Genomic DNA, 26,910 nt, shown 5'->3' with positions numbered 1-26,910 from the left:
GTGAATAAGCCTGCTGTCCCCACACAGGTTGAGAGGACAGGCTGCTGGTCAGCTTGTATTAATTTCAGAGTGCTGCAGGGTCTCACCGTGTCCATGCTGGTGACAATAGCAGCGCCCAGGTGTCTCCTGGGAAGGTCTGCTGTCACTCCTGCCACAGAAATGTCCACACAGGGAGCTTAACATTTATTTTTCTTTTCTTTTCTTTCTGTTCGACTGCACCTGGCTCTGGTACCGCTTACTTCAAACAGTGCTGGCATGTGAGAGGAGCTCACCTGTCTCTGTAGGAGTGTGTGTGTGTGTGTGTGTGTGTGTGTGTGTGTGTGTGTGTGTGTGTGTGTGTGTGTGTAGCGCCTGTGTGCACCTGGGTTCCAGGTGGCAGATGTGTCACATTGCGAGGGCAGCGAACGACTTGGCAGCTTGAGGACTGTCTCAGCGAGGCTCTATGTGTCACTTTCTTTTCTCTTTCTGTCTTTGTTTCTCCCCTCTTTGTGCGACTTTTCACACCGCTGGTCGACCAATTTGCCACCGCGTCAAACATCCCAATTAGCAGACAGACACAGAAACAGCTCGTACCAAACTGAAAAAGTCAGAGTAGAAAACACTGGAGAGCCCGTTGGAGGTGTGAATTCAGCGGAGTGTGTGGACAGGAGAAGCTTGTGTCACACATGGACGGCACATTAAAGAGGCCCGAGGTTCTGACTGCAACTGTACCCGAGAGTGCAGCTTCACATTTACAGCATTATGATGTAAAAAAATAAAGTTATTCTCCTTTTCTCTCACTGTCAATTTTCCTTTTTTATTACCGTTCTCTCTAACAAGAGGAGCTGCTCATTTCAATTTCAATTTGTCATTTCTCACCGCAGGATTAGGTTACATTAAGTAATCCTCGGAGAACTACTGGAGCACTTTTAAATTCAGTCAGGCCAAAAGTTATTGCAAAGCTGACAAAACCTGACTAAGAGAGGTGAAAGTCCCTTTTTCTAAACCCATTCAGTCAAAGTCTTGAAGTACTTGGGTTTAACTTGGTAAGTTTTTTAATCCACTGTATTGAAGAGACATGCAGACGGCATACTTGAATTTGCAGATTCTGGAAAACCCGGTTGATGAGGTAAAATAGGATATATTGATCCTGAAGGGTCATATAAGCCTCAGTAAAAGTACAAACACACAAGACAAAGCCAAATCAATACTTGATTTTTGGCACTGATACAAATAATGATATTTAATAGTGCAATAAAGGCAATATAACTGTCAGCAATTTTGCATGAATGACCTTTCTTGATGTCTGATCTGAGTTTTTAGTAGTGCAGACAAGATACCTGGACTCACTCTTTTTTTGCAGGAGACCTTTTTGGATTTAGAGGAAAAAATCACATACTTCTTCATCTACATCGATGTTACTCGTAATTCTGCAGATACAGTCCACATAACGGGAGCTCTTTCATAGCTACTTAATTCATTACAAGTGACTGATTGAATTAAGAGGTTCTGATGCTGCTATGGTGGAGAGAAGTCAAAAGGTCTGAGGTTATCTGTAAAGGTATTTTAGATGATATAGGAAGATCGATGCAAAGATATGTAATCCTACAGTGAAAATGCAGAACTTGTACGTTTGAGTATACTTTTTTATTCATCCCATGTTGAAAAGAACTGAATGCAGCACCTCTTTTTATTGTGACACTACTACATGTGTAATTGATCTGAATTCCTCCTCCAGCTTCCAGCTCATCACACAGGAGAAATAGCCTTAGAAGTATCGGGGGATAGGGTCAAAAGTTTGACAATATGGAGAAGCATGAGACAGAACTCGGAGCGTTACCTTGAGCGAGTGCCAGACTCGATGTCCATGCTCTGTGGGCAGAGTGTGAGGATATGGACGCTGCCAAAGCACTGTTTGGCACCAAAAGAAAGCACTACCCATCCCCACTACACTGGCTCCATGCCCAGTTCACTGCTCGCCTTTACTGGTTTCAGCCAGCTTCTCTTCTTTAACACCGTGAGGATCTTTTCTCCCCACGAATGTCTTTCAGACAAATCAAGACATGTCCCCCCCCCACTGTGCTACAACACAGGTTAACTTGATCAATGCAATCACAGAGCTGGAGACAAAATCACACTAAGATGGGGCTCATTAAGGCCCAAATTAGCATGCGGCTCGGAAGCAACATGATTGGCTCTGATTGATATCATTATGAGAGCGGTGATTGTGCAGCAGCAGCTCTTAGATAGTTGGCTGTAAAAACTAATAATCTCTTTTCTCAAGAAAGAGAAAGGAAGCCTTGACCTAAAATATGGGAGCAAGCAGCTGATAGGGGGTCGCCATGTGTTCAATTTCTGGCCGTAATGAAATGTCCTGCTGGAAGAAATTGGCCCAATCTCGGCCTCCAGAAAACAGTTTGGATGATGGAAAAGGAATTGGTAGAAAATGAGCTCAATGGGAGCGGAAAGAGGAGTGGAATTGGTTGTGGAGAATTGACGGGGTCTGGATTTCCCCATGTGGATGAAGCAAAGCGAGAACCGCAGCGACGCTTCCAGTTGGCGCCAATGATTTAATTACATGTAAATTAAAAGATCAGGTGTGGGATGATTTTCATGTTCCCCCTCATAATTTGAGCCTTGCATTGATCTATAACCAGTTCTCATGTCCGAACAAGTTTTTGCATGTGCTTCCCAGGAAAGCGGAGCAGTGGAGGCTGGTCAATAGAGGGCGCTAGGATGCCGCCTCACCAATCCCACTGAATGACACTGAATATAATTTAAAGAAAAAATGGTGTCAATATGCTGTAGGTTATAGATACAAGTAGAGCTAGAGCTAATGCATTACACACCACCACCACAGGGAGGCAGCAGAGAAACACGTCCCATGAACTGAGACATAAAGAGCGAGTCATGCATCGTCACTGAATCAGAACATAGACTATTTATGAGGATGTATCAGAGGAGCGGACCAGGCTAGCATGAGTCAGCACATTTTTAAGTTTGTCTCCACAAAGTAGAAAGTAGTAGAAAGTCTATGAAATAATAACTAGAGTAAAATTAGTTCACCTCTATTATTTGTCTGTAGATTTATCCTGCGACCTATGACGGTCCTAACCTGGAGGGATGGAGGTGATTTGAAGAGGCGTGGTTTTGACTTCTTAGAGTCCTGAACATTTGCAGTGGTTCACCCAAAAAAAAAAGGAAGAAATGCAGAACATTTGTATGGTAGAGCTCAAGAATCTGATCTGGAATGAGGAAACACACATGAAGTGATTGCAGTACTGTCGGGGATGGTTGGTGCTTTTTAACAATATAGAAAAGTGAAGTAGAGTGCTGCCACAGAGCATCATGCGAAATTTGAAAAACTAAGTGAAATAAATAAGTAAAGGTTAGGGTAGACACATTCAATGACCGCCATGATATGGACACATTGAAATAAACACGCTTTGTCTCTCTGCTTCAAATACGCTGCCTTCAAAAGGGCTCGACTCTGAACTCTTCCTTAGTTCAGTAATGTGAATTTCTATGACAAATTTAGTGCATTTTAGTTCCATTATGATAATTTAATTTATGGGAAAAAAATCAGGCTTTTGCTGCAGTAATTATAAAAATGTACACTGTCACCAAATGAGTTCTAGTCCAGCTGCACAACCAAATGGTCCAATTACAGCTGCAAAGCAGATAAATTACAAAAAATGTGACTACAGAGTACTTTGTCTCACACTCAGAGCTGAACGAGGTGTGCACAGTGGGACGGTGCGGCCTGTATGCTGATACAAACTGTCAGCGTTCGAGTTGAGCGATCGAGTTGAGCAGAGTTTCCGCCCTGTCAAACACCCCGTCCTATTAAGTGAATTCATCATTCCCATCTTAATGGGAACATTTGACTGACAGCTGCCATCTCCAGTGGAGGGCTCATGTCAGAAAACACCAAAGTATTCATCACACAGTGTGTACGTGTGTGTGCCTGTGTGTGTGTGTGTGTGTGTGTGTGTGTGCCTGTGTGTGTGTGTGTCAGTGAGAGGCAGAGAAAGATGATGGAATAGAGTACGACATTGCTCTGTTTGGATGAACATCTAAGTGTATGTAGGTCAATTAGTCCGTGAGTCGATCCACAGAGAGTTATAATTTATGATTATGAAAGTCATTACGATCAGATCACAGGACGTGGATCTGCTGTCTGTTTAAGACAGGAAAGAAAACCGTCGTGTTTTCTGCTTCAGCCACCTGCGACTGTCTGCAAAAGGAATTTCCCTTAATGAATGTGACATTTGTGGAGAACTCGACGCGTCTGGCAATGTCGTGCTTAATGACTCATGAGTTAATTGTCTCGGTTTCCACTTGCTTCTCCCACATTTTACTGTTTGCATCTCCAGCTCTGCAACGAGCAGTTATAATTAATGATGATAGTAATGATCATTTAATTGACCCGTCATTTTCCGCTAATGTTTTGAATCATGACAAAGGTAGAAGAGGTTTCTAAATAAAGTCCATTAGAAGTTCACTGGCGCTCGATGGATGAAATCAGACTATTTGGGGTTTTTTTTCCCCGGAGAAAAACCGCAGTGGCCTGGTGGTTGTGTCACACGCCTCATGTGCAGAGGCTGTAGTCCTCGTCCCAGCGGCCATGGGTTCGAGTCCTACGTCGGCCCTTTGCAGCATGTCGTCCCCCGCTCTCTCTCCTCCCTACGCTGCTGTCTCTTTTCAGCTGTCCTATCTAATAAAAGGTAAAAATTAAAAAAAGTTGATAGCTTATTATATTCATGAGCCTTTCAAAATAAATTACCATTAAGATGCAAACATATCAACTAAATGAACAGTATTTCTATCTCTTTGTGTTTTCTGAACCCTCTGACCTTCTGCCTGACTTTGCATTGTTTAGTCTGAAACTTTGAATGCTGCTGTCTCGTCCAGGTTTTCTCTGTTGACCCTTTTTAAAAAAACAGAGGCGTTATTTATTTCATCTGACCTTTGACCATGTGTCGAAGTGTTTGTATGCTTTAAACTTCTTTTGGTGCTTTTGTTTCCCATAGTTTCTTCCCTTCTTTCTTTTGTCCAACTTTTAAGATTCCCTGAAGCACGATGTGACCTTTGCTTGGAGAAAAGTGCTTACCAAATACACTTTTGTTTCTTACCTAAACTAACCTTACAGAAGAACTTCTGTACATGGTCATATTAAGGCCTAATAAGCAACAAATATATCTCAAAGGTCAACGAATGGGAAAGGATCATTACTTTGGATAATAAAGCACAACGTTGGCTGGTTCCATGTTCTCAAACATGACTATATGCTTTATTTTTTCTGGTTTATATCATCTGAAACTAAACCATCGTTTGGTCGGACTCAACTGTGGAAAACAGAGATTTATTTTCTTACTCTGTGAGTGTTTCTCTAAAGAAGACACAGAAAGACACAGCAGGACAGAGAAAGCTTCTGCCAGGCCAATCAAGTGAGGGAGGAGGGCAGAAAATGGGCAAAATGGGAGAATCTCATGACGGCACATAATGGCCGAGTGGCCTCGATCAGCAGCTCGTCTCCGTCTGCCACTAATGGAGTCATACATCGGCCCTCTCTCCGAGTTAATCAGACCTCCACCAGCCGGACTATTACTGCTCCACAACAGGATAGAGGAGCAAAAGACAGATAAGAGTTTGTCATGTTTTAGATTTGATCAATTCCAATTATGCTTATCGTATTAAATCTCATTCCTGTTTCCAATATGATGCAGATCTTAGCAGGAAGAAAAGATCACAACAAAAACTTTACTTTTCAGCAGACTTAGGTCACCATAAACAGTCATATGAGGAGGTTTTATAGTGTTTCACATAACTTATCTTGACAAGGATCCCATTCGTCACTGTTCAGGCAACAGTAACCAGGAAGCAAACCAACATTTGTGTTATCTTTTTTTTATGTTGTTTTATTACAGATAAATCTTTGTTACAAACAAACTACAGACTGTGAAGCAAACGTTTGCCTTGCATCAACTTTTTTGTTTGTTTTGGAGGAATATTATGCATATAAATATCTTGCATGGACATCTTTATCCCAAATGTCATGCAGCAAAAAGCCCTGGTGGCTCCACTGGTTGACCCTTCGTCCCGGGCTCAGATCTAACCCTGTCACCTACTGGTTCCTGAAGAAGCATTTTAAGCCTTAAGGTGGCGGTTACCATATTGTAAATAATGATTATGTTCGATCAATCTAGCAACAGGGAAAGAGGTAGAGCTCTCAGTCAAATGAGCCACACCCAAAATGATGGAAATGAGAGCTAAACAGCCTAAAAAAAGAAAAAATCAAAACAGATGAGTTGTAAAGAGATTCTCTCCTGAAAGTTGTTCCTGAAGAGAAATGAGTTTACAGATCAAGCTGGTTTTATAGAACCAGTTTAAACTTGTACATTTCTGCTGTAAAAATGTGAGGTTTAACATGGGACCTAATGGGGATTCCTTGGCTTCTTAAGTTTTTGCACTTCTGCATTGGCTTCATGTTTCCTCACCAGAGGGTTGCTGATTGATCAGAACTAACCTAAAGACTTAGCTTGACCTCCCCTCACACCCTAGTAACTCACCTGTTCAAGTCTAACTCTGCATCTCTCTTGTTGCTCATCTCTTTTTAGTAAATGCAATAATGACTCCCTCCACTAAAACCACAACAAAATAAGGCTTTGCTTGAGAAGCAGCTTCAGAGTCCTGTACTCTTAGTTACTTGGAAAGGAACGATCGTAAAGTTCTTGGAAAGGAACAATGGAGCTACATCTTACATAACAAGCAACATTCAAACACTTTTTTAAGCACCAGATCAGTTTGAAATTATGCACGGAGGAATTTGGGGAAAACAGCTAAAAGCAGATTAAAAGAGTGCATGACATGAATTTAATCTCAGCTTTGGTTAACATCAGAACTACAACCAAAGTCACTGATGTTGGTAATGTTCCATAACTGCAGAAAATCAGTTGGAGAGCAAATTAATAAATCGGCATGGACCCACTTGACATGAGTTAGCATATATAGTGTCATTCTGCATGTCAGGGTTTTGATTATAGATGAAAAGAAAGAGAAGGAAAATTGCTCAGTCCCCTAAAGCTGCTTGGAAATATGAAATATAGACGAGACACAAACTATTTCTTCCCACATGTGAGGTATTTGTATGGCTCTGTGAGTGTGTATAAATGCTTTGTATTATTTCTCCCATTGTGTGTATTTCATTTATATATAGACTTGTCAGCGTGCACATCTACGTCTCAGTCTGAGCCCTAGCACGCGGAGGTCCAAGTCATTTGTAGCACATTTGTACAAACTAAATGTGACACGCACCACCTGGGTTCTGTCATCCTGTGATAAAATACCTCCCTGCAAAGATGGCAGTCGTCCTACTTTTCAGAAAAAGAGCAGTCCTGGGCTCTCAGCAGAGTTAATACCTGATCTCAAACCTCTCCACTTGGGAACAGGCCCAGAACTGTTGGCTTAAGCCTGCATGCATATTAACCAATATATCAAACTCTCTTTCACCCCACACTGTCAGAATGCGTTATAATCCTATTTCCAGCCTTCTCAGGGTGATGGGTTCACTATCCCACCGCCACCAGCCAGCGTGAATACTAAATCCTTTTTGTAAAGTCAGCATTCATCTTCACCTGTACATTACCACGGACAGAAGAGGGCAGAATACAGCGGGATACGAATGTCATGCACACACAGCAGCTCTTTTCCCCCAAAAAAATATGAAGAGGAAGGTTTCAGTTGCAGGGACGGGAAATGGCTAATGCAACAACCATAAAGATATTAATGTGCAAGGTTCATAACTCTCAGCGGGAAACAGCAGGGCAAACTCGGAGGCTCCCAGGAGTAAAGAATCAAACTAATGACCCACACGGGGGAATTAGGATGCCTCCAAAGCAAATAATAAAGAAGAACTGTGCAAAGGCAAACAAGAAAAAGACAAATGAGGCTCCTGTAAACATTAAACGAGCTTTTAAACACAAGAACTTACCAAATACTGTTGACAACTGAGAGCTGAGTGTGATTCATGTTTGTATTTGCGTTAGGAGGATATTAAAAGTAAGACTCAATACATGAATAATCAGTGGATGGATACAATACCTACAATCATTCATGACAGCTCTGCAATAAGTAACACATAAGAGAAGTGAGAGTATGAGTTTAGTCGACACTTTGTCAGAACTTTTTATGGCTGTAGGCTGCCCTCTGCATTCGCTGGCCAGATGTTGTAAGGTGTCCCTTCTTAATAAATGCACTGATTTACACACACTGTAAAGGACCTAGTTGTCTGTTGTATATGCTCATTTTAATTTGAAAAAGATCCCATTTGGTTACATTGGAAAGACTGATGCTTTTACTTTGAAAGGTAAATGACTGGAAGTGACAGTAAAAGGAAGGAAAGTGAAAACTGCTGTTTGTGTTCAAAACAATTAATATATCAGTGATTTTCTTTATTAATACCCTTAATGAGCACATTTTGTAGTTTTGTTAAGTTTCAACACGTGTGTGGGCCAGCAGGGATGCTACATCTCATAACCGAATTGGGTCAGGTTGAAAACTGTATACAGGAGGAAGTGTGCAAAGATAACATAAGAATGTATCTCATGTAGATATAAATGAATAAGGGTGACTTAATGTTTTCATTTTAAGTTGATTGTGTTTATCTGCTGGATTCTAATTTGAATTTATCATTGACTAAAAGGAAACTGTTAAATGTATGATAGTTTAAATAATACATTTAATTAGTTTTTACTCATAAGTACATAATATTTAAATCCAAATTGTAGACATCTGAACATTAAAAGGGCTCAGCAATACACAGTGGTAAGGAAAAGCTTCCTTTAAGAGGCAGAAATCTGGAGCTAAATCTGACTCATGACGAAAGTGGTAAAGTTTATTTACTGTATTTTGTAATTATTCACGTATACTAATATTTTCTGCGTTGCTTTTTTTAATATTCTTACGGAAAGAATTCGAACATATCAAATTCTGGAAATGTCTCACCTCCTCTTTGACATGTATCGCAGTATGGCTCGACACTGATTTCTACATTCTGTACAGATGTTTTTCTCATATTCACACCTGTATGTGCAGTGTGGTGTACACCATGAGCTAAGTGTGTGTGTAGCTCTAAATGGAGAGCTTTAAAAGAACAAGAGCACTGTACACCACAGTCTTTCCCTGAGAGTAGAAAGCCGAGCGTGACTACACAGATATTGTATTTCCTGCATGAACAGGCAGGCAGACTGTGGGCTTGCACCCTGGGTAGTGACTGATAGGCGAACAGCTTTCAAACCCCCAGCAGCACTGACTGTTGCAAGGCACAGCTGTAAAACAATCAGGATTGATTTTTTTTTTCCAAGCATTTGTTTTCCTGGGGAGAGCTTTTTATGACCATCAGAGTGTGATCTGTACTTGCTACGACTAAACGAGTTCTCTGACTTCAATCAGACCACCTAAAGGGACAAAGCCGACTGGAGCAGAAGTCGAGTCTGATCAGGAGCTGTGTGACGCAAGCTACATGTCAGAGAAAGAGCACGTCAGCCGCCAGACATCTTTTGGACACATTTGGTCACGCTGCTCATTAAGAACCAGGCAGCACCATGGGATTGTGAGTATTTAAAGCATTTTGTGCAGAGAATCAAATCAAATGGATGAACTCACAGCAGGGATCATAATTCAAACAGCTTATCGCCTGAGAAAAATCAATCTCACTCTTCCCAGATCTGATTTCGTAACTGAGGTTGAAATATACAATGAAACCCATAAAAGAAGATTAAAAAAAAAAGAAAGAGTTGAAACAATATTTAATTTACATACTGAAAACAGGATTATAGTTTATCACCCAGGTTCAACTTTCTTTGAAAGAAAGCCCCCGGTGACTTTCTGTGTGAACGGTTCTGCCTCATGCAGCCATGAGGGAGCATGAACTTAGATTCAAGAGATACTACAGTGAAAGAAGTCATTGTTAAGACTCAAGACTGAATTCATTTGTCCTGCTCGGCTCATCAGACATTTTGTTTTATTAGGAGAGCATGGGATGTGATCTTAGATCGCCTACAGAAGAAGAGGACAGAGTGATATATCAAAGGGAAGAATTCTATCACCAACAAAAAAAAAAAAGACGTATGAAGAGCTGTGAACACAGACCTCCCCACAGGCCTGGGGGGGTACTCTGTCTGTGTCCCCTGCTTCCTCAGACACACACTGAAGCATAACTACCTCAGGTGGAGTTTGTGAGCCGACTATCCCAAAGCAGCCTCCTTAGAGTCGCAGTATTTACTGCAGAATACAAGAAGAGAGAAGGCCAGCTGGTGATGACATGGATGTAATGGTACAACGGAGAGAAAGAGGATGAGGCCAGAGGAAAGAGAGGAAAGGGACAGAAATGAGATAAGTAGGGGAAACTGGAGAAAACGTAATGTTGCAAGTCATTCAACTTTGAAGCAAACTCAATATCTTTTTATTAATGCAAGACAGCGCCATTGCATCTCCTGTGTGCAGACTTGTCCTTTTGATTGACAGCTGAAGGGCACCTCAGCAGCAGAGAGACCTGGCTACATTACCCACACAGCGAGCAAAAGAACATGACTGTAGCCGTAATGAAGGAAGAAGCTATTTTGATGGCATGGAAGAGCGAGGAGCAGCCGGCCCGAGCCTGACGGACGTTCATCCTCCCCAATAGTCTGCTCCGAGGGGAAACGCTCCCAAATCTCTGCTCGCATGACGGCTAAGACGCGCGGCCCATTATCTCATTGTGTACCACTCAATGTGCAGAAAACAGATCAATTACCGCCTCCGTCTGGGATCAAATTAAGTGGGTTTTAATGGGTGTGCATCCTAATGTGGCAACTGTATGTATTTGTAATGTGTGCATTGTGGCTGGTTGTTTTGCCGCCTGTACTGAAGATGTTAAACTAATAATTTACCTCTGCTTCACAGATGTGGAGGTTCCTCTTGGGATGAATTGAGGGTGATAAATAATTGCATTTCTCCTGGCAGCATACCGGGAGATTTCATTTATTATTTCTCATCTAATTGATTATTGCAAGTAGGTTTTCTAACCCGCGTGCTCCAACGATTAATGTGCTACTTTTTATGTTCTTAATTAATGACCGCTGCAGCTTCATGAAAAACACACTCAATTAGATCTGGAATTGAAAAACTGCGGATGTTTGCACCTGTTTGGCAACGCTGGGGACGGCGCAGACACATTAATCAGGGGAAATGGAATTCAATAAGACATACCAAGTCCTCTACACCAAATGGTACTATTTTTCATATTGTTGTCATGCTGCCTCTGTGGCAATATTGCCGCTCAAGATTCCCTCTTGACCCAAAATTCACTTTGAATCAACTTTACTGTCAGTAATCTCCGCTGCTCTGCTCCGGCTTGTTTGTTCCGAGGCCAGGAGCCGCCCTGTCTGCTCTTTGTGACACCGTGTTTGTGTTTTTGGAGTGTGGGACATCAATGCGCCGCACCTTTCATATTTGGTATGAGCAGGATTGTTTTGTCGGCAAACAAAGATGTACAAACTGACACTGGCACACGCGTTTATCTCTCCAGCTTATGCTTAGAGAGGCCGACACCCAAACTGATTTCACCGGGTTCTTGTTTTGAATAAAAAAATCGGTTATGGACGCACTGTGAGCATTCAAAATACACTCCTAGCAGCAAGAAAAACAAGTGCTATCATTTTTGAACATGTTTATGTTCAGTTGGATTCAATAAAAATAGGACAAAACTTTCATTTAGTGTCAATTCTGCGTCATGCTCTTTTTATACACTCACAACTTGACGTCATACTGGCTGCAACATCGCAGCTCACATTCAGACACATTTACATTCATTGCTTTGTTAACTTGTTTGCAAGTAAGGAGATTCTCTTGTCTCTCTTTCTGTATCTTACTTTTGCTGCACAACTACATGATCTGCATGCACCATGAAGTCAGCCACCAGTCCCAACACACACACACACACACACACACACACACACACACACACACACACACACACACACAGACACAGACACAGACACAGACACTCCCTTTCCAGGAAGGCATTGATTGCAGCCGAAGCCATCAGGGTCGATACTTTCGCTGTTAAAAGCCAGCTCTCGGGCCCCTTAAATAATGCTTCACCATGCACTGAGACAAAAATGGGGCCTCTTTTTGCTAAATCAAATTCTTGTGTCTTTGGAGGGCTGAAAAACATCACAAAACTATCCAAAAGAAGCTTCTCTGTGCCTGCTGTCAATCAAAAGTATTTATTGAAACGTTTGATTATGTCCTCAATTCATCATTTTCTCTCATTTAATTGATGATGGGCAGACAGGAGCACTGAAGCTTGTAGAAATAAGGCCCGATGGTGGAGTCTGAATGAAAAGGCTGGGATGCCAGAAGGCTGACATCATTAAGAACGGGCCAAATGATCCCAGGGTTTTTCATTTGTTTGTCTTGTCTCACATCCTTACTGACTGGCGAGACTTGTGAAGAAAAAAAAAACCCACACACACACAATGTGTCACAAAGAGCGTCTTTTGAGGATTGGGCTCATTTGGTCCTGTGCCAAAACTCTCCCAGGCTGAGTCCAATTACTCCAGCAGGAAAGGCATGTACCAGGAAAAAAAGGTCTAATTGAAGGTTTTCTCCAGGAAGAAAACTAACAGACTGATAGGTAGAAGGTAGGGACACATTAAGGGGAACAATTGTGTTTAAAAAAGAGAAGCTTCAGTGTTTTTCTCACAGAACGGCAACAATAAATATCATGTTATAATTTAGTCTCTCATACAAACATATCCCTGGAAGTTCAGTTGTACAGTAGTAGGTTTATTTTTGGGTTTATTATGCCTTTTTGGAGGGATAGGACAGTGGACAGAGTCAGATATCAGGGTGAGCGAGAGAGTGTGGGGAATGACATGCGGGGAAAGGAGCCACAGGTCGGACCAGAACCTGAGCCACCCGCCCAGAGGACCACAGCCTCCGCACATGGGGCTCACGCACCAACCACAGGGCCACCAATGTCTCGTTCTTCCATACTTTCTTAAAGGCAGAATCATTATCATCAATGCACCTTTTCCACCAGTGTGGTGTAAGCAGAGAGCAAATCATTAATGAAAGCTAGCAGCATATATTCACACCTACCCCCTCTTCTATTATTTAATTTTCCAGATTTTTGTTAATTTTATTTTAATGCATGTCCAAGTATTGTACTTAAACTGGAATAACGTTTTCTTTATGTTTAAATTTGTATCTCATTGTGTTATTCATCTTTAAATCATATAAATACAGCTATAGGAAAGAGGAACGGAAAGAGGAAATGCAAAATCATAAAAGCTCCAGAGGGGTTTAAGGCATTGGAATATTATCAGAATCAGTGTTTGGAAGAAACACGTTGTATAGATGATAAAACATTTCTACCAAGAAGCTCAGCCTGGCTGCAGGTCCTGCAAACAAGCTGCTAGCTCATTGTTCAGAGACAGATTTATTCAGTGGGTGAGCTATTATTAAAAGACTGTACAAGACCCAAACAAATATTAAATCAGCTGTACCCTCTGATGTATGGAACAACTCAACACGCTATACTGCAAGATGTGTGAGCCGCTGGTTATGCGATGTTGTTCTCACCAGCAGCCTCTTAATTCTGTAATAAAAGTGAAAGGTGTAAGAGGGGAGCTGTGCACAGTTATTTTAACTCTGCACAAATGAGATTATGTGTTTGTACACGAGGCAGAATGAGGGTTTGGGAGAAGGAGCGCTGCTTTCACGGCTAAGCCTGCAGCGGGGACTTCAGAGCGGGGCAGGTTACAGTGCGATTATGATGATCCGGTCTGATCTGAGGGAATGAAATTTCTTTCAGGACAACTTCTTGGCTCTTCAGCAAAAGGAGAAAAACAGATAAAAATGCAGAGGCAGCTACTCCTCACACACAGGCAGCAGATCACGCACAGACAGACTAAAACAAGCAGGCTAGTGTGAATTCAGCTTATTTACACACTTTCTGTAGTAATTTATTTCCCCATATTCCATTTCTGAAGCTATAATGACGCCAGAAAAAAAAGTATGAACTACAAGGCCTTGCATAAATTGATTCCAGTTTTTATTTTGCAACATAATATTCATTACTTAGCTCACAGTCACAGAGGGCGAGCATCATGTTTAAAGAAACATGAGCACGGCGTGAAAATGATTAGGTCTAATGCTACCAGTTCATAAAAAGCCTGAGTGTAGCTGAGATTTATCAAAACCTGACGATGTGAAAGAAAGTGAGGCTATAAACATAAGGTTAACGTACTGTTAACACATAGAACATCAAACTCTGAACCACATTAAGTGTTTCATCTAAGTTTTTCTCTGAACCAAGCACAACAGTACAACCATTCTAGACACAATTAAGTCACAGCTGAACTTTTAGCTCAACGCTAATGTTAGCATGCTAGCATAACGACAGTGCGAGTATGCTGGGATTAAGCAGAGCAGGTATAATGGTATTGTTTTTGTCCTAATAGTCTCCCTTCTAAACCGGCCTTACTATGTGTTGTTTGGCTAGTACTACTGTGCTGTAATTGGCTAGAAAAACTGTGTTGTGATTGGCTAGCATGTCTTAATTTTGAGAGGTTAGGGCTGCTAGCTTACATCCTCTATAAATATTGTTGTCAGGGCATTACGACAAGAAGACTTCCTGTTTTTGTCAAATCCATGACCTGGTCCTAAACTTAGTGTTGGTGTCTAAACCTAATGTAAACCTTTGGTCAGGTTAAGGCACCAGAACTAAACAATCAACTCGGTTACATATATGTCATACCTTGGGTTAAACAACGTCCAATGTAACAATGTTTTTTTGACAATCTGCTTTTTATGTATTCCATCATTATAGTGCAAGCTTGCCAACATATTCTAATTAGCATGAAACACTTACTTTGGTATGCTGCAGCTAATTTGAATGCTAACGATTTGGAAGTATTGGATAAATTCAAATGTTAACTTGACGGTGAAGAAAAGTCTGCAGTTCACAAAAGTTCTAACTTTTTTCCGTGAGTAGCATGAATGTGTGTACCAAGTGTCATGGCACTCTATCAAACAGTTCTGGAGATGTTTAGGCACAGACCAACAAACAGGCTAAAAACAAGCTGCGACAAACTCCCCCTTTAATAATTATTATTAACTCATTAACTATAAGTACTATATTATTCTATAAGTACTGCAAATTCTAGTCAGTGTTTTTGCTTAAGTAAACATATTACATCAGCTATAAAACTTGTGAAGTTGGTCCTACTTTCCTTTATATCACAGAAGCACTTCTTCTTCTACATTATTGCCACACAGACAGTACATCTCAGTAATATATCCCTACCTGCACCGGCTCACCATATATCTCTCTCTCTTCAACCAGACTTCATATTCTCATTTTTCTCTGCCTCTCAGCACGGCTTATGTAAGAGGCAGCCAGAGTGATGGGGGATGGGGTGTCAGGAGAGGCACTGTACCCTTCAACTGGCAGGAGAGTATATCCCTGCCTCTCCCTCCAGGATGGCTGAAAATGATCCTCTCCTTGCACACTCGAATGGATATCAGCACCCACTGCTCCACTGAGGCTCAGATTTATTCAATTGACACCCCCATAAACTGTACGGTAAAAAAAGAAACACCTGGCATAAATTTATCTCAAGACAAACCTCACGCTTTTCTGCTGAGACGTTGCTCACAGCAGGGAGGATGATTTCATATCTCTGATGCTGATGTGAAAGAAATGAGGAGAAGATGACAGACACAAAGGGCCCTCAATGGCTGCTTAAGACTCCAGAAAAGGTTTTGATAATCAGACTGCGCAGCTTAATATCTGGGTCAGAGATTCAAAAACGAAATACTTCTTTAATGACCTGAAACATATCTTTTTATAGCGAAAGCCAGAGATACCAGAAAATCTAGTCGAGGACCTCCTGCAGGAATAAGAGATGAAATCGAGGCAGAGGGTAAAATGAGATTCCCTTAATGCAACTGCAACAGCACAAAATACTCAACACTGTTCCACTAGGCTGACAAAAGCACATGAAGAGGATGTAATTGCACCCAGGTGATTCTGCAAAGAGTTTATTCAGAGTACATTATGTTTCTGAGTCAGTGGGCCACAAATAGCACAGTGCAGGTATATGCCCCGGCTGAACTTTGGGTGGCCGGGGGTGAGTGGTGCAACTGCAGAAAAGAGGTCATATTAAAAGGAAACATTAGCAGGATGTGTGTCAGTGTGTGGTATTAGTCATGGCTATGCAGAAGACCACTTTTTCTGTTTCTTTAATAGCAGAGAGCTTACAGCAGTCTGATGTCTCTGAGTGGGTGGTTCAGGATCACCATTGACTACCATGAAGTGAAATAGCTGAAAGGAAATGTTGGGTCCATGCTGCCTTGGTCGGGATACCATCAAGTTCCCAATCCAAGTCCCAACAGACTGCGTTACTAGTTTAGATTAGATGAGATGTCTATTGCGATTTACGCTCCAAAATTACTTGTTTTCCATTTGTGGAATTGGAATATTTGTGACACATGCTGACTTTTAACAGAGCAGAAAGTACAAAAATACACCCAACATACAGTGTAGTGATGGTAGGCTACTGAAAAAAGAAGATGGCGAGCTTCAAAGGTCACATATTATACAATATACACTTTACCGTGTTTTATACACTAATATGTGTCCCTGGTCTGTCTATAAACCCCCCAATTATGAGAAAAATCCATCTCTGTCTTTTGGCTGCTCCACTTTTCAGATAATGTGTGCTCAAACAGGCCGTTTGGAGATTTTCCCTTGTGACATCACAAAGGGCAGTAACCCCTCCCCCAGGTGGGTGACACTCCCACAGCTAGGTGTTTGTTCTGCCCTCTGAGTCTGCCTTCTCACCGTAAACAATAGGACATGGTGCGAGAAAGGCCAAGCCACCCGAGCCCTTCCAGAGAGGGGGTGTGGTCAGACACAGCTCATTTGCATTTAAAGCTACAGACACAGAAACAGCCTGTTCTGAGCAGGGCTGAAATAGAGAGGTTTATAGGCATGTTACAGGATCAGAGTGGATTTTGAGCAAGAAATATCATTGACATGTTTTGGGGAGTTCTGAGACTTGTTTAAACTGGTTGAAAAGGAGAATAATATGTGACCTTTAAGAAAGAAATTTCATCCTCAGATGTTGGACCCTAACAAGATTACTAACAAGATGTGTTATCCTTCAAAGCCCACTTGTATATTTGTTCACAGATATGGACAACAAGTATGTGCATATAAATAAGAACTTATGTTAATGTTAATAATCCGGAAACCTTAAAACACATAGAGCTTTCTGATTGGGACATTGCAGTTGGGTAACAAAAACATAATCCTTAACACCCAAAACATCACAGCATCTCTCTGTGCCACTCCTTCAAAGTGCTGTCAGGTGTTTTGGCTTGTACAGTAAATGTTCAAACTGGCAGAGGCAAGAAGACAACCAGGGTGTGACACAGCCTGGGGGTTGAAAAGTCGTGGTAAATTCTAATATATCAATTTCACTAAATTTTCTCATATTTTTTAAACAAATTGTGTTCATCAAAAATAAAGATATTAAAATTGAGATTCTCAGGACAACACATTTTTAAATTCAGCTGCATCACTGCAGAAACACTGTGGGAGTAGTAAATCTTTGTGGGGATGCTGCAGGAATGAAAAATGCAAAGAGAAAAAGAGAAAGAAAGACATGCAGGCACACGCACACAGGCAGATCATTTTCAAATTCCTCCTGAGTATTAGTTGGTGATTGAGTCTTAAGACACACTGGTCCACATTAGCTGTGTTATGAATATCAATTTGATCTGCATGATCTCCTCAAGCAGGCGAGAAAAGGTCAAATCATTCAGTGTAAGAGCAAACTTTGTTCCCCCGTTAATGCATGCAGCACACTTCTGCAAACTAACATGACACTTTCCCTCGGCTTTTAATGATGCGACTTAATGATGCGACAGAGAGAAAAACATCCAAATAAAGAAGCTGTCATCTCCCAGAGGAGTTTACAATTTACACCATTTCTCTCAATGATATTTATATTGTAAGTGTGGGAGTGCTCTCCTGTGTTATGACCCAAAATAAAAAAAAACACATTTGGAGAAAGAAGTGGGTCAGCCAATTAGAGGGAAAACAACATGGACTTTGCAAACACTGCACCCCTCAACGGGCATATTCCCCCTCAAAGAAACAAAAAAACGATGGAATTCACACGATGCAGCCATGTTCTAAAAAGGGACCAAATGGTGCTGTCAAAAAAAGAAAAGAAGAAAGTGTGTACATTTTAGCAGAGAAAAAACACAACAGTACTGTAGTCAGTCCTGGCTCTCCTAAGTAGAAAAGGTAAAAAAAAAAAAAATCCAATGTTTACATTTTTCCTTCATCCCAGAGCAAAATAGTTGCATGGAGGAAGTTATGGGCCAGAAAGTGATGGACCCAGAATGGAAATAAGCAGGTAATGGGATAATGATTTCCTCCCAAGGAGAACCACATTAGAATTTCACCTCTCAGAGAAACATATGCCATGATATGAGTGGCTGTGTTTATTCAAGCAGAGAGTTTATTTTTAGAACGAGGGCTTTGACCTTTATTTACTGACTTGACGAGATTTCGTTAAGTGAAATGAGGTTCATAACGGGGCTGCATACAGATGACTGAAATGATGTCGCCTAATCCCTACCTTCCTTCAGTGGCAAAATGTTCAACTCTGTCTCATTTTTACAGAAAGTCTCCCTCTCAAGCTCATTCCAGTCTTCTCTTCTCTGACATGTATTCACTCTGATTTCTATCTCAGTTTATCTTTGTCAATGAATTTCTCTTTTTTCTTCATACTTCGTCTTGCCTGCTTTCACTCTATGCCAATTTGCCTGCTGGCCCCCCCCAGTCTGTCTGTCTTTTTTCTTTCATGCCTCTGTGCATCTTTCATGGGCTGAAATAGTCCATCACACATGGGAAAGGATGAAAAACATGTCTTTCAATTACAACAATTGAAAATCCCTCCTTCCTGACATGACTCAAAAACATGAAATATCAGAAACCAAGTGATTTAATTTGTTAATAGCTCATGTTTGCAAGACTATCATTTTCCAGCGTTTGAAACAATAAAGAAAGCTGTTTCAGTTTTGCCTTTCTTTGGCAGAAAAAGCCTTCTTTGCTATAAAATCACTTTAAGTGGCGGCTGGCGCATTGTTCTCCAGGGTGGGCACAATTCCTCACAAATAGACCGGGATGTATACCTTAGTTCATTAGCTTGATGCTAACACATACTGGAAAATGGCAATAAATGGCTAACAGCATCAGCATAGGGGTATCTTTGAATTAGGAAACTGCTGTGTCATACTTACATACATACAGGAAATGTATTTCCTAAACTCTGCGGGGACAAAATTAAAAAACTGCTGACTCATGCTAGCTTGGTCTGCTGCTCTGATCTACCTTAAGTAACAGTCTATGCTCTGATGCAGTGACGCTGCATGACTCGCTCTTAATGTCTCAGTTCATGGGACGTTTGCCTCCGCTGTTTACCTTTGGGTTGTGGAGGAGTAAATGCGCATGTGCAACTTATAACAAGAGTCAATGGAGGCTTAGAGCGCTTGATACTAGCACCCGAGACCAGAAACTTGTCATTAGTAGTTACTTTAGACACACAGAATGCTTTAAATCTACATTTTTACTGCTGATTAAATATTTTAATTAATAAATACATACAATTTACCGTACCCTTTTCAAATTCTACATGTATATATTTCCTCTATTGACCAGCCGCCACTCTCAAACTTTATTTCCTTTGTTAAACATATATCCCTGCACTTTCATTGACATTTTAACTTCAATGTTAAACATTTAATTCCATTTCATTTAACCTTTTATTTTTAGTCTGTTTTGTTGCCCGTTTTAAATGTCTAATGCATTATTTACCTTTCATACACTTGTTATAAATGTACTTTATAAATTATGCTGACTATCTGAGCTGCTTTGTCTCTAGAATATATAACTATTATCCTGAGAACTCAACAACAATACTTTGTATTCCTCTTGAGTTGGAGTCAGTCTCAGGCTGCTTTAAGTATTCGGGCGAGGCTGACAGCTGTCTATCATCTCCTACTGTAGGATCCTCCTCCTCTATATCAGAAGGAGAGCTGCACTTGAAACTCCTTGAGATGACTCTATACTACACCTGGCTGATGGATTGTCACTGCATGGCAAATCAGCCCACGTTCAGTTCCCGGGAACTATGCCACCTTTAAAGGACCAATCATCCTCTTTTGACATTGTTTACCTTAAATCAAAACATTTTTACGAGTCCTTCCACGCCTAATATTATTTATTCTTTTAAAGTGCTTTGCAATTTAGCTGCTCCTTCAACCATTCACACGGCAATGGTAGCAAACTACCATGCAACCGAAGGCCTCAGGTTTTATAGCGAATAGAGACTTGCTCAAGGACATTTTGGGATGTGGATAAAAGGAGTAGGAGATCAAAACGTTTGTACTGCAATATGATAACTTAATCTACCTGTTTAGCCATTGTTTGTCCTTATTATTTAAGTTGTTGGTGAAATAATCGCACTGCAGTGATGCATGCTGGCAGAGGATTTTACTATAAAGAAAAACAGAAACCTGAATTGTTTAGAAATCGTGAATAAATCAGTCGACCATCTCCACTTCTCTGACAGTTCAATCCCTTTAATTCCTTGAGACACAAGTCACACAGAAGAGCAATTTTATATATTATGTCATTATATAAAGGGCTCGTTAAAAAATATCGATTCATCAATGCATTGCAATTATTTTTTCCCCAATTCAATATCGATTCAGGGGAAATCCTGAGATTCATTATTTCCGTTGTAAAAAGAAGAATTAAAAGATTTAAAATATCCAACACTAGAAAGTATTCAGGACTAAATTGTACAAACTTCCCTGGTTGTTGAAATTAATTTATCTGCTCTATTCTCGAGGATGCCACTTTAAAACCAAACTGTTATGAGCAGCCAGCAGAACTTATTACTGTTCATCTCTAAACTTTTATCTCGCACTTAACCAGCAAATAAAGAATCAATAATGTGGAAAAAATAGGTCATATTCATTCCCAGTGCGTTTAATGACAACATAAAGGCAATGAACCTTTTATTGGGTTTCATTTCACTTTATAAAAAAGTTGAAATCAAACGTGAAGCTAATGGAGAAGAACGTTTTATCAGAGACATAAGTATGTATTTTTTTAAATGTCAACCAGAAAAGCTTTAATTAGTTTCTCAATGTCTTAATTTTTTTTAACTGCATTTCAATTAAAAAAAGAATCCCTGGATGTCGTATATGATATTACCCAGGATGTCTTCCTTTTCTTTCTATCTTTTCTATCCCCCTCTCCTCCTGCCTCCCTGCCTGCATCACTTTCTATTGCACTCTCACATTTTCCGTTCAGCTCACATCGTCTCTTCCTCACCTCCCCTGATCTCCCCCCTGCCTCTCTCTTTCTCTCTCTCTCTCCATCTCATCTTTCCTCTTGCTGATGAGCATATGAACACACGTCTCTCCTCTCCTCTGCCGGCTGCTGCCTCTCTCTCTCCTCCTGCTGCTTCAGCTCAGCCTACAGGCAATTTTCACACAAGGCTGATTGAATTCATTCCCTCTCTCTCCCCTCCCTCCCTCTTTTTCTCTGTTTCTTTTCACTCATCTGTGTTCCTGCAAGGGGAAGAGGATGAGACAACAAGGTCTCACCACCACACACATTTACATGCATACAAATGGACACGGACAAATTAAACACACCCCACGCACACACTTAGGCATGCAGGGGAGAAACTGAGGTGTCAACTGAGTTGACAAACAAACATGCATTTTCTCATAAGAAGGTGAAAAGAGGAGCACTCAGAAGATGCAAACAAACCTGGAAAGACTTACATGCTTATGCTGTACAGAGACAACTACAAGAGCTGCACACACACTCTTTCTAGAGATGATCAAATGACGAACACATACGAGCTTATATGTGGGAAATATGGAGTATTTGAGAAGAAAAATAATGATTTTGTATTAATTAAACACAATAAGAATTATTTGACAAAATTTTGAAATCATTAACGGAGTCAATCATTTGGCAACAAAACACACTTACTGGTCTGAGCTTATTGTTTGAGGATTTCACTGAAAATAATTTCTTTCTTGGAAAATTAGGGATTAATGGATAATTGGTCTAATGAAACAAGCAATCTGAGGACAAAGCTCCTCTGCTGAGCTAAACACACTCCAAAAGAAACTGGAAACAATTGCTTTACCTGGAAGCTGTGAAAACTGTATCAGACAATGAAAATGGCTGTGAGGAGCACATCTGGGCTTTCCTGTCAGGGTTCAAGTGCCTTTGGAGAACTCTGGGTTGGAAATATAATTTAATACAATTTCTTCTGACACAGTAAGAACTGCAAGAGGATGGTTCGCTAGCAGAAGATAGGCGTTGATTGTGAAACCATGTCTTTAAAATAAATGTGACAAACTATGCGATACAGACTCTTTTAACTCTCAGTTCAGAGAGCTTCGTGTTCCCCGATGACTGGCAAGCTAATTTGAGTTTTTTTCATCTTTTTAATCACTTACATTGTCACTAATGTCAAGATAGGGACAATGTAAGCATAAGAACAGTTTAAGAACAACAGTGGCCTCAGTTAGCCACAAAGCTAATGATTAAAATAGCTACTTGTTAGCAATTTCTGGAACTTCTGGAAAGAGTTTTACATTGAAGACAAAATCAAATATCTCCATTATTTTTTCCTTTTTGAAAAAGTATGGTTGATGTAATTCTGTTAAACCCTTGTTTTACTAACTGGCTTGTAGTTGCAGAAATGCCTCAACTTCTCTCTTTCCTGTTTCTTTGGCAGTTCGAAGCTAGCCTACTGCTAACAGCAAGTTAGCTTAGCTTTGCACTTTTACAGCTTTTTAAATAGACTAACCCTATATGTAATAGGAGAACTGGAGGTTATTCTATTGTGTAGGTCATTTTTGTTATCTTTCCAAAGAACTGTGCTAGCTCTTACCCCCTGCTCCCAATGTTTATGCTAGCTTAATTAGCTAAGATAAGCTAATCAGCTGCAGATTCCGGCTTTATATTAACCATTCAGGCATGAAAATAGTGTCAATAGTAACATCTAGGCTACAATCTGCTAAATGATCTGCCAACTGTAGATATAGTGACACAGTGAAAAGACAACAGTAGTATCAGAGAAGACCTGAATATTGGCTGTATGACCTTCCAGGCAAATGTTTGGTTTTTGCTAATAGCATCAAATAGCATCAAATAGCATCGACTGAAACCGACTGCTGGTGTTGGAATAGTCCAGCTGGTCTCTGGAAAATTGTAATTGGCATACATTTTTACTTATTTTGAACTATAGACTAATAAATAAACGAGTAACCAATTAATGTCAACAGGAACATTGGTAACGCCGCCGTGGGGTGCAGATAAATGGCCACACAAGTATGTTCATCAAAGATGGACATGTAACACCTGCAGTTTGCCACTTGTGCTGAAGCCATTTGGCCTGGCCAGGAGTGTGTGACGAAAGATGATGAAAGAGCGGTGAAAGCTGCAGGGGCGATTGCAGCCAGAGTCGTTTGAACAAGACGCTTAACCTGGGGACTGCTTCCATAAAAACTAACCCTGATGCTTCTGGGGCCCGAAGAAAACACACATAAAAACAGTAAACACACACACACACACACACACACACACACACACACACACACACACACTGAGTGAAAAACAACAGGAGGTTATTAATGGTCAGGTGTTGTTCCTGTTCTGCTCCAAGCACTTCACTAGCAAACTGCATCCTGCATGGAGCCATAATCATCACCCCGCTCCTCGGCAATCATTTACAGCGGCACCAGCTGCCCAATGTCCTCTGGTCAAACTGGAACCACATCCAGTAATAGTCTCCCAAACTGTAGCTCGGGTGATTTAAGTCTCTGCAGCAGCAACAGACCTTCAATCTGTCGGTTCTATCATTCGGATGGAACAGCACACACTCGGGAAAAGGCGCTAATGGGGGAATGGACGGGAGGGGGATCCATCTCTCTCTCTCAGGGACCCTTCACAAAAAACACACACGTGAGCCATGTGATGGATAACAGTGCCAGGCTAAAGGGTATTGACACATCCGTCAGGGAAACCTAGGTGGTGTGCACCATCTCATGACAGATATTATGTACCGTTAGATGTAAGAAAGTTAAAATCAAAGAAAATGATGAGCAGAAAGATTTGCAGTCGTCAGCCAGAAAATTATGTTTTCAGTGTGGTGAGGAGGAGAAAATGGAGTCGATAGAGGGCCTGATTCATCAAAATGATTGTGCAGCTTTTTCAACGCTAAAGCTGCAAATGAGACAAAAAGATACCATCTAATTCACAAAACACATGTAATCTATCTGTTATCTGTTAATACAGTCTGTCAATATTACTTTGCCATAACTGTAATTGATACAATAAATGGGTGTTAAATCAGTTTGTGGCTGGCAGAGGTTCGACCGGGCAGATACAGGTTTTGTGCCGTTATGCACAAAGCAAATGGGTTTTTTTTTCTGTGCAATTTGCCCTTGCTTGCTCCATCAAGGGAAGAAGCTTTTTTTCGCAGTTCGCAATAAACTGGAAAAAAGTCTCCCCTCAAATATCTGTAGACGTAATGAGCTTTGTCAGCATGAGAGTGCAGCTCTGAGCAGAGAATGGAAGTACAGATCTAGACCTCGACATGGAGCAGACAGTGGGAGCAAATTAGGCACAATTTTTGGTGCTGTAAGGGAAATAAAACTAGGAATTGGTTCTTGGTTCACTGTCTCCTGATGGTACTTTCTCTAATTTGATAAAGAAAGTATTTTTGCAAACTTGTATGGATTTGCAAAACCCAATCTGATCAGTTAAGAGAAGAATCTCTAAAACTGCAATAAGAAAAATACTTAGCCTATGCAAGATTAATGCAAGATCATTTTTTACAGCATGTAAATGTGGGGATTGTGATTTTAAACACATTTTATATTGAACTTGGGTCGTTTCCTGTGTGTTTTAGAATTGAAAAAAGTGAACAAGAGGAACCATTCAACTATCCTTGTAACAAAAAGCGTCTTTTCCGTCCGCTCTCTGCCTCTTTGTGACTGTTTATGACACATAAAGTTTAGCATGAGTTATTTCTAAACTCCAAAGATGATAAATATAAACCTAACGGGTCATAAAGACCTGAAATATTCGCTTGCCAGAATGTGGAAACTGATGCAGGATGACAGGCACCAAAACTGTCTGGTAAATGAGGGCATGGAGTAGAAGGTGTGAAAGCACTGGAGCAAAGGAGTGAGGAAGAAGTGTGAAGGAGTTAAAGGTTGCTGTTGGATGGTGTCTCTAGTTGGTATTCCTGTCCTTGTGTGAAATGGTGAGATAAGAGCCAACGCCATGGATAATACACTCTTTTCTCTGCACACGCACTCATATAAGAAAATGTAATTATCGAAGCAACATATAGAAATTTCCATGCTCCAGCAAATCACATAGAGGAACATTTTCTGCATGGCATTTAATGGGAACGCAAATGTGGAATAATGGATTCAATAATATCTTCCAGGCTCCAACAATGTATTCATATTTCACTCATTCAGCAGCAGTGGACAATTTTATGCTGCTCTCCCCTCGACTCACTCGGCCTGCAAATCAATGTCCATTAAGAGACTTGAGTGTTCGTATGTCACAGGATCCTCTCCCTCCATTAACTCAGCTCCTGCACAGATTCTAGCCTCTTCCATTGAGCTGCGTTCACAAACAGTACAAGTGCAGTGTATGCATGTAAGTATGTAGAGGGTTACCTCCAGGAGGCTGCTACAGGCAGGTGCTCATTACAGCGACACGTTGACCTCCGGTGACTTCACGATGCCCTCATAATGGACTGGACCATTGGTGCCGTGTGGTTGTCACAGGACAGTTTTATACCTTTATTTATTCAGCCAAGGTTTACTGGACTCTAGAACTTATTTTCTGGCAAGGCCGAGCATCACACTCATAAAGTTTCACAGCTTCACACCTGGTAGCTTTCCATTGTAACCACAGGCTGTTAGACTCAGCAGCTTCAATGGAGCAAGACCGCTTCTTCAAGGACACAACCGTGGTAACTGTTCAAGCTGAGACGGGCAATTCTCATCATTTTGACTCAAATCAAAACAAACAACCTTTTTGTTCTGAGTTTAATTTACTTGCTTTTCATATTGTCTTAATAATGCTTTAAGAGTATATTCAAACAAATGTACAGGGCTGACTATTTACCTCTAACAAGAAGTTATTTTTAGAAGTCACGCCTGTAATCATTGCCATGGGATAGGTGTCCAATTGGACCACTGACAGCGCACTGCCACTCAGCCTTTAATCACATTTCACATCACAAATAATCACAGTCATGGTTATAGTTGACTGACAGACCCACTCACACACATACAGGGACAATATCAGCAAGGAGAAAAGAGGTATTGCTTTGTCCACAGGGGGCGCCAAATCATCACAAACAAAAAAAGTTCCTCAAAGCAACTTCAATAAAAGACTAAATTTAAGCTACATTCACCTGACAAGTCCAGATATACATCTTATTAAATGTAGGACAAGCAAAAAGTAAGACCTGAATTGCTTGTAATTAATGAAAATAGCTCATAGCACAGATGGCCTAGTGGTTAGGTCGCACCCATATTGATGTTATTCCACAAAGTGGACTGCCTGGGTTCAGGTACGACCTGAGGCTCCTTTCCTGCATGTCATTACCCAATCTCTCTCCTGGTTTTGATCCACTGTCCTATCAAAGAAAGGCAAAGAGCCCAAAAAGAAATCTAAAAAAGAAATATAGATATCTATGCAGCAAGAAAGTGAGTTTCCTGAAATGAGATCTTTACCTT

The 26,910-nt window shown here is 40.8% G+C and overlaps 1 protein-coding gene across 3 annotated transcripts in view; it reads right to left on the bottom strand.

The window, feature by feature from the left end:
• The window catches only part of LOC132983696 (mannosyl-oligosaccharide 1,2-alpha-mannosidase IC), a 213,985-nt gene that overhangs the window by 44,443 nt on the left and 142,632 nt on the right, over positions 1–26,910 (bottom strand). The gene's annotated exons all lie outside the window — the stretch shown is intronic.

Source organism: Labrus mixtus, chromosome 11 (assembly GCF_963584025.1).
Source record: "Labrus mixtus chromosome 11, fLabMix1.1, whole genome shotgun sequence".
Classification (NCBI taxonomy): Eukaryota; Metazoa; Chordata; class Actinopteri; order Labriformes; family Labridae; genus Labrus; species Labrus mixtus.
The sequence above is the reverse complement of the archived record's forward strand: the minus strand, read 5'-3'. Positions and strand labels throughout refer to the sequence as shown.